Source organism: Pteropus alecto, unplaced genomic scaffold, assembly GCF_000325575.1.
Source record: "Pteropus alecto unplaced genomic scaffold, ASM32557v1 scaffold94, whole genome shotgun sequence".
Classification (NCBI taxonomy): domain Eukaryota; kingdom Metazoa; phylum Chordata; class Mammalia; order Chiroptera; family Pteropodidae; genus Pteropus; species Pteropus alecto.
The window spans coordinates 14,216,028-14,223,806 of record NW_006437736.1 but is presented as its reverse complement, the minus strand read 5'-3'; the positions used below and the strand labels follow the sequence as shown (position 1 = coordinate 14,223,806).

General features: G+C 35.8%; 2 pseudogenes; one reads left to right on the top strand and one right to left on the bottom strand.

Moving 5' to 3' along the window:
• The first annotated feature begins 5,319 nt into the window (after positions 1-5,319).
• LOC112481927 lies at positions 5,320-5,438 on the top strand (annotated as a pseudogene).
• Positions 5,439-5,519: 81 nt separating this feature from the next.
• On the bottom strand, positions 5,520-5,638 carry LOC112481989 (annotated as a pseudogene).
• Between the last annotated feature and the right edge of the window lie 2,141 nt (positions 5,639-7,779).

Genomic DNA, 7,779 nt, shown 5'->3' with positions numbered 1-7,779 from the left:
AAGTAGCCAGTGTCTCTCTTTTGGCCTCATTCCAAGGCAAGGAAGAAAGACTGAGGTCATAAGTTCTGATGGTGAAAACAGAGTAGGAAATTTTCATATGCCTCCCGAATAATAATAAGAAGACATAAAAATAAAAGGTTGTACAATTTACATCCTGGAGTAGGCATATGATCTTGCCCCCAAGTAATCTCCCAGTCATGCTATCCAAGAAGTCATAGGACAGAAAGGCTCATAAACCAAATTAAGATACTCAAACCACATTTACAAAATCAACCGGAAACATAGTAAGAATCAAGATGATAGAGATGGAGTAGGTTAACACACCTAAAATGGGGCACAAAGTAGGATGGAAGGACTATACTATCTGACGCCTGGATTACTCGATATTCATATGTCTCGTCTCTCATTCTTCCTCTCTGTCTTTTCTACTAATGGTGAGGGTATGAGGACCAGAGTAGAACTTTGAGCAAGGGGATTCAGCAAATGCCTGGACACAATATATACTTGCTCTGTCAGAAAGATACAAGGGCAAGTACACCTGCCCACAGCTATGGCTACCACTTAGCCTATTGGAGCAGAGCTCAAATTGGAACAGAATGGAACCATAACGGGTGTCACCAATGGGTTACCAATTTGAGATTGACATAGCTATCAGCCTAGAGTTGGCACAATTTCTACGTATACTTGATCTTTCAACTATGACACATTTGTTTCTTCCATCATATATTCCATTTATTCTATGACTTTTAATACGTTTTACAGGTTACTAATTTACTTGATATTTAGCACATCTAATATCTCAATTCTGTCAATGTCTTACAAGCCTCTTGTTTATCATGCACATTAATACTTCTTGTAAGTCTTGTCCGTATCTCATAAGATATTATGTCATATACACATATACTTAAGTTATATACTGTAAGCTATTGAAAAGTCGCTATCTGGTGATGGGGTTCAGGACATGCTACCCCAAAATATGGCAACTTGGCATAGCGAATATTTTATACTGAAGGAATTTGAGAAAACGGCAGAAGCAAGAAGGTCACTCTGACCTTCCCCCATCTTCCCCTAAAAACAGGTCATAAAACCCTCATGTAAAAAGTGCCCTCCCTGTACCTGGAGGAAAGGAGCATCCTTATCTCCAAAGACAAAGGGACGCCAAGAAGAATCTGAACAAACAGGACTTGCTAAGTTCCCCCCAGTTACTGACACTTACCTCATACTCCTTAACCTGTCAGATATCAGCCATCAACTTTAGCATAAAAATACTCAGGTCTAACTATTTCTTCTGGTCTTCATTTCCTTATGGAGTCTCCTGTGTCACGTAAAGTTTATATTAAACAAATTTGTATGTTTTTCTCCTGTTAATCTGTCATTGACAGTGTAATTCTCAGACTCAACCAGACCTTAAGAGTTTAAGAAAACTTATTCTTCCCCTGCACTGGACTTAACACTGCTTACTGGTTCATCCATTCTATTTGTTTTTATTTTTTCCTATAACACAAGTCAATATTCTCAAATAATATAGCACTCATTGCTGATCTTTCTAACAGTACATTTAAGTACCATTTCCCCCCATCACACATACTGACACTCCCTCACTAATCTTGCTTTTATTAGGGTTTTTTTTCTCTAATCCATTAGGGAGAAAAACATAATTGTTTTTATTTAAATTTATTGAACTTTTAACATTCACATATATTTCATGACTATTTGAACTTCTTTTAGAAATTCCTTTACCTATTTTTCACTCAGATTATTCATCTCTTAAAGTTTAAATTGAGGAATAATTAACAAGTCCTTTGGAAATTAAGAACTTCCATCTGTCATATATGTCAAAAATTTTCCCCAGTTTAAATTAGTCTTTCAACAATGTTTAAAATCGTTTTTGCCATCACAAATGTTTAACTTTTTTTTGGTTAAGTTTTGTAAACTTTTATGGTGTTTGATTTTTGCTTCATGCTTAGACAAGACTTTCTCCAATGTAATAATACAGATTGCCTCCCATATTTTCTTTCTAATGTATAGCTTGATCTAATGTGACATTAGGCAAGTTAATTAACAGCTCTGTGATTCAATTTTTTTATAATCTGTAAAAAAATGTGGGTGATAAAAATACGTACTCATAAGGTTATGAGAAGTAAATGTGTTGCTCTATGTAAAATGCTTAGAATAGTGCATGACACTTAAATGCACAATCAATATTCACTGTCGTTACCCCTGCGTCAATCACACAATCTGACCACTTCAAGCATCCTACTTGCGTTCTTGAAAGTAAATGTTGTTTGAAATATATTCAAACCATAGAAAAGAGGAAAATAAAAAGAACCTCCCCTGCAAAGATATCTATCTGCTGTTAGCAGATTAGTGATTATTTCCCCTATATTTATATTCCTCTGGCAATAAATATACAAATACATACAGACACAGGCAATTATTATTTGATTTATATAAAAATGGAGTTATACTATATATTACTCTGTCTCAAATTTTGTTACTTAACATCTCTCAGATAGTTCTACCCAAATATTTACTTCCTTCTCTTTAATGGCAATATCTTATTTAATTCAATAATTTACTTAGCTGTTTCTATTTTTAGATTACAAAAGTCTTTGTTTATTAACAGAGACCTCAAGCAGGTTTTGCTTGCATGGGAATCATACTGTATTTCCCAGGCTAGGTCCTCTCCCACTCTCCTAACCCATTTCCTTCTTTCCTCAAATTTCTAACATCTCCTCTCCCATCCTTACTCTCAACTTGCTTTCTACTTCTCTGAGAAAACTGAATCAATCAAGAGAACTTCCAAAGTCTACCATAAGCACTTCAACCCTTTTACCCACAAATGTACCCATACACTGTGCCTTCCTGTTACTGCAAATGAAATATCTAAAGCTAGTCTCTTTGCTTGTGTCCTGATTCCATCCCTCTTGCTTATTCCGAGTCATCACTCAGCAACGTTCTCTCTTCAATCTTATCCATTTTTCCCTCTTTACTGGATCTTTCCTAGACGTATTCAAACATGCTGTTCTTTTTCCCATCTTAAATATATTTTTTAATTCTTTTAACTCCACTTCACACAATACCCGCTAATTCATTTCTGTTCCCCTCTGCAGAAAACTTCTTAAAGTTGTTGATCATATTTATTGTCTCTGGTTCTTATTCTTTCATTCTACAACACTGCTCTTGGCCAGGTCACCAACGACATTCACTCAGTTCTCAACTTCCATCTTACTTTACCCTTCAGCAGCATTTGACATGATCAATCACTCCTTACTTTCTACATTTACTTAGCTTCCAGGATAGTGCCCTCTCTTGGTTCTCCACCTATCTCGCTGGTCACTCATTCTCAGGCTCCTTTTCTCACTGGCCTCTTAGAGTTAGGGTGTCCCAGACCTCAGACCTCAGGTTTTTTTCTCTCTCTAATTACATTCACTTCCTTGATAAGCTCGTCTAGTTTATTGCTTCAAATCTCATATATATGTTGATGATTTTCAAATTTTATATCTAGCTCAGACTTCTGAATCCTAGAACTCTTTACTTAGCTGTTTACTCATCTCCTCTTGGGTGTCTAAAAAGCAATATAAATATAAATATTTATATTCTCCCAAATGGAATTCCTGATCAACGTATCCTACCTTTCTGCATCACGACCTGCAGGCTTATCTACCTCTACTGACGCCAGTTCTGTCCTTCCTGTTGTTCAGGACAAAGCCTTGGAATTATCCTTGACTCCTTTCTTTCTCTCATACCCACGTTCAATTCATCAGGAAATTCTATTGGCTCTATCTTCAAAATATTTTCAGAATCTGTATTCTGCCGCTACCACCCTAATCTGAAACACTGTTATTTCTCATCTGACTTCAGTCGTACCCTCTAAACTCATCTCTGCTTCCAACCTTGGCCCATCCTCATCCTCGCTAATCTATTCTCAACACATCGCTAAATTCTTTAAAAATATCATCAGTCAACTCATTCTGCTCAAAACCCTCCACTGGCTCTCGAGTTCACTCAGAGGAAAAGTCAGTGTCTACAACATCCTATCCTTTCCCTGCTCACTCTGCTCCAGCCACAATGGTTTTGCTGCTACTTCAATTCTTCGTGTACTTGCTGTTCCTTCTGTCAAGATTCTCACATACATAAATATTTATCATGTGAGTACTGTCTTTTCTGAGTCTGGCCTAGAACTTAATTTGAGAACATGTTTTTCTTTTATATTTTATAAAATGACAGTGAGAGTAAATGGTGGTATTTTTTCATTAATGCTCTTACTGGGAAAAAAATATTTGTAATTTTTTCTTTTATGGAAGGAAATGAAAAATGCTATTGTCTGAGAACCACTGAGACTTTGCCTAAGAACAAAGTCTGAGAATCACTAACTTAGACTACTTGGTATTATCAAGTTTCTCTTTCATAATTAGGATGGATTTTAAAAATTAAGACTATTTAATCTTATTGAAGAAATTGTTACCTTTCGCCTATAAATTTAAACTCAGAATATTTTCACAATCAGAATAGCCTGTCTTAAAGTATTAGACATATGCAAAAGCTAATCCAGAAATAAAAATAACCATAAGCTATAGCAATAAAATATTATATACTCTAGACAGGGTAAACAAAATTATAAAATAAAAAACATTTAGCACAGATTAAAATAACTGTAGATTAAAATTAAGTGAAAATAAAATATTATTACATGATAGAACTTGATATTTATTTTATTTAAATTATGATTAAGAAACTGGTTCTTCAATGACAATTCAAATTTTAAATAAATGTCTGTAAACAATTTCTCTTCTGGATAATGGATTTCTGAATCTTTTTGGTTTCTCCAAAGGCAAGGATAATAAAATATTAATGCTTAAATTTCTAAGTTGGACAACTAAAAGACTATCCTTTTAGTAGTCTATCTAAAAGACTACCCTTAATGTCTGGGCCCAGAGCAAAGATAACAAAAAGTCTTCCTTTCCCCTAAGGGTATACATTTTTAGTTGATAAGGATTGGTGGGTCATGTGTATTGCCTTGAATAACAATGTTTTGTAAGTCTTGCATTCTTAGATAACAAATCCTTCAAAGTATTCTTGTTTCAGGTCAGATGACAATAGAAAAGACTTTGCTCATGACCTTTCCTTTTAGGATTAACCTCTTTGACCTCTTTGGATTCAGGAGTTCCAAGTTTCTTTACTATTTAAAAATTAGTGGCAGAAGTTACAAGTTTTTAAGGGAGAGGAAAAGAACAAAAACCAAAATAATCTTGAAAACAAATGCACTCATTCTTTCTGAATACTTGTGATTTATCATACATAAGAATATAAAATATAGTCTACAGCCATGCTACCCTGCACATGCCCAATCTCGTCTGATCTCCAAAGCTAGGCAGGGTCAGGCCTGGTTAATACTTGGATGGGAGACCACTTAGGAAGACCGGGTGCTGTAGGCATTAAAAAAAAAAAAGGTCAGTACACGAAGTTGGGCGCTAGAAAACATTTATCTGTTTATTTATTTATTTACCTTTTTTTTATGCCTACAGCACCTGGTCTTCCCAGGTGGTCTCCCATCCAAATACTAACCAGGCCTGACCCTGCTTAGCTACCAAGATCAGACAGGATCAGGCTTGTTCAGGGTAGCATGGCCATAGACTAGAGAACATTTAAATTATCTCCTTGAAAGGGTTTTTTGTTTGAATGGTGTAACTACAAACCCTTATATGTATTGTTAACTGGTTCTTTAACCCATTTAGATCAAACTCATAATGTTTTCTGTGCCATTAATATGATTTCTAATAAGATCTTCAAATCAATATTTTCCCCAAAATGTTTCTGACATAACAGGATATAAGCTGAATTAGTTTCCTATTGCTACTGTAACAAATTATCACAATCGTGGTGGTAGTTTATAATCTTAGAGTCATTTTGGAGATCACAAGCCCAAAAGGGGTCTCATCGGTCTGAAATCAAGGCATCAAATAGGCAGTGTTCTCTCTGGAGCCTCTAGAGAAGAATCTGTTTCCTTGCCTTTCCCAGCTTCTAAAAATTGTCCTCATCCCTTGGCTCATGGCTCCTCACCACTTTGCCTTTTCTGTCTCTGCTTCTGTTGTTATATAGCCTTTTTCTCTATCTGACCCTTCAACCTCCCTAAGAACTGCTGTGATAATCTTGGGCCCGCCTGGATAATCCAGGATAATCTCCTGATCTCAGAGTTCTTAAATCTGTCCAAGTAAGAACAACCAAACCTGTAGAGAATTTTTACAAAAATTTATTTGAGCCAGAGGATCCACCTGGAAGAAAGAGCTCAACAAACTGAGAAAAATGCTTCTGAGAATGGCAGTTTGCAGTTTCTTTAACACATTTGGAATTAAGGAAGGCAGGTAAAGAAGTTTCAAGAAAGTAGGAGAAAACAAGGCAGGGGCTAGATTACAAAATCCTGTTAACGAGAATATGTGCTGTCTTGAGGTGGTTACTTTGAAAAGGAGGCATTTCAAAAGGGTATTAACCTAGATGCACAGAAACAATGGACAGGGCTTGCTTAAGGCAAAGATAAGCCTTTTACTGAAGAAGGTATAAGCCTAGGGTGTGACTTCCACCCAGTTAGGAATTTATAATCTACCCATCCAGTTAGGAATTTATAATCTATCACCCTTTGAAGTTACTTGCCCTAGAACCCCTTTTCATCCACAAATCATATCTACAAAGTCTCATTTGCCATGTAAGTTAACATATCCATAGGTTCTAGTGATGAATATGTGGACATCTTTAGAGGGCCATTTATTCACCACATGTAATTTCTGAAAACCTTTTGTTTTGCAAAATTACACATGGGCATATGCACACACACATACACACAGTGATTATGGGGACTATATGGCTAAGGAGCAAAATGCAGTCAAAATCTCCACACAACTCCACACAAAACTCCACAAAAACTCCACACAACACAGCAATTTCTAATGCAAATATACTAGCACTGTTAGAGAAAGATATACAAAATTCCTAATAAAGGTGAAGGTAGCTTGATGAAAGAGAGCATAGAGAGGCCGCTGACTTCCTTTGTGGGGACAAAACTCAAAGGTCAAACTGCCAGGAGCTGGAGCCTGGAGGCAGCAGGCATTACACACTTTGCTATCAGAAACTGTTACTTTGTTGTGTTAAGAAAAAACTGTATGTGAAGCAATTTGATTTATATTTTTTTCAGACACCATTCCCTTATTTTTTGTTTGCATATGAGCTATCTCCCCTTTGGAGGGACTTTTTCCCCACCTTTCTAATAGATTTATTTTTTAGAATAGCTTTAGATTTACAGAAAAACTGAGAATACTTAACATATGCTCCGCACCACATTTCCCCTATACTTATCTTACATTAGTCTGATACATTTGGTAAAATTGATAAACCAATGTTAATACATTATTATCAAGTGTCATAGTTTATTTATATTTCCTTAGTTTTTTTCTTAATGTCCTTTATCAATGTAAGAAATATTCAATCCTGCAAAGAATTTTTATAAGTTAAGCCAAACTGACGACTATGTGAGGAGCAAGATCTCAAATGCTCTGGAGAATAAGAGTTTTGCAGCTTCTTTTATGCATTCGAAATAAGGATGATTATATGTAGGTAGGAAAAAGCAAGGTAGGAATTGGAATACAGAATAGTTAACAAGATTACTGCTCTCTTAGGGTTACGACCCCATTCAAGGGGTATGACTTTTGGTATTTCGAAGGTGTGTTAACCTACATGCACAAGAACAATGGACAGGGGTGGTTTAAAACCTTTCACTAAAGAAGT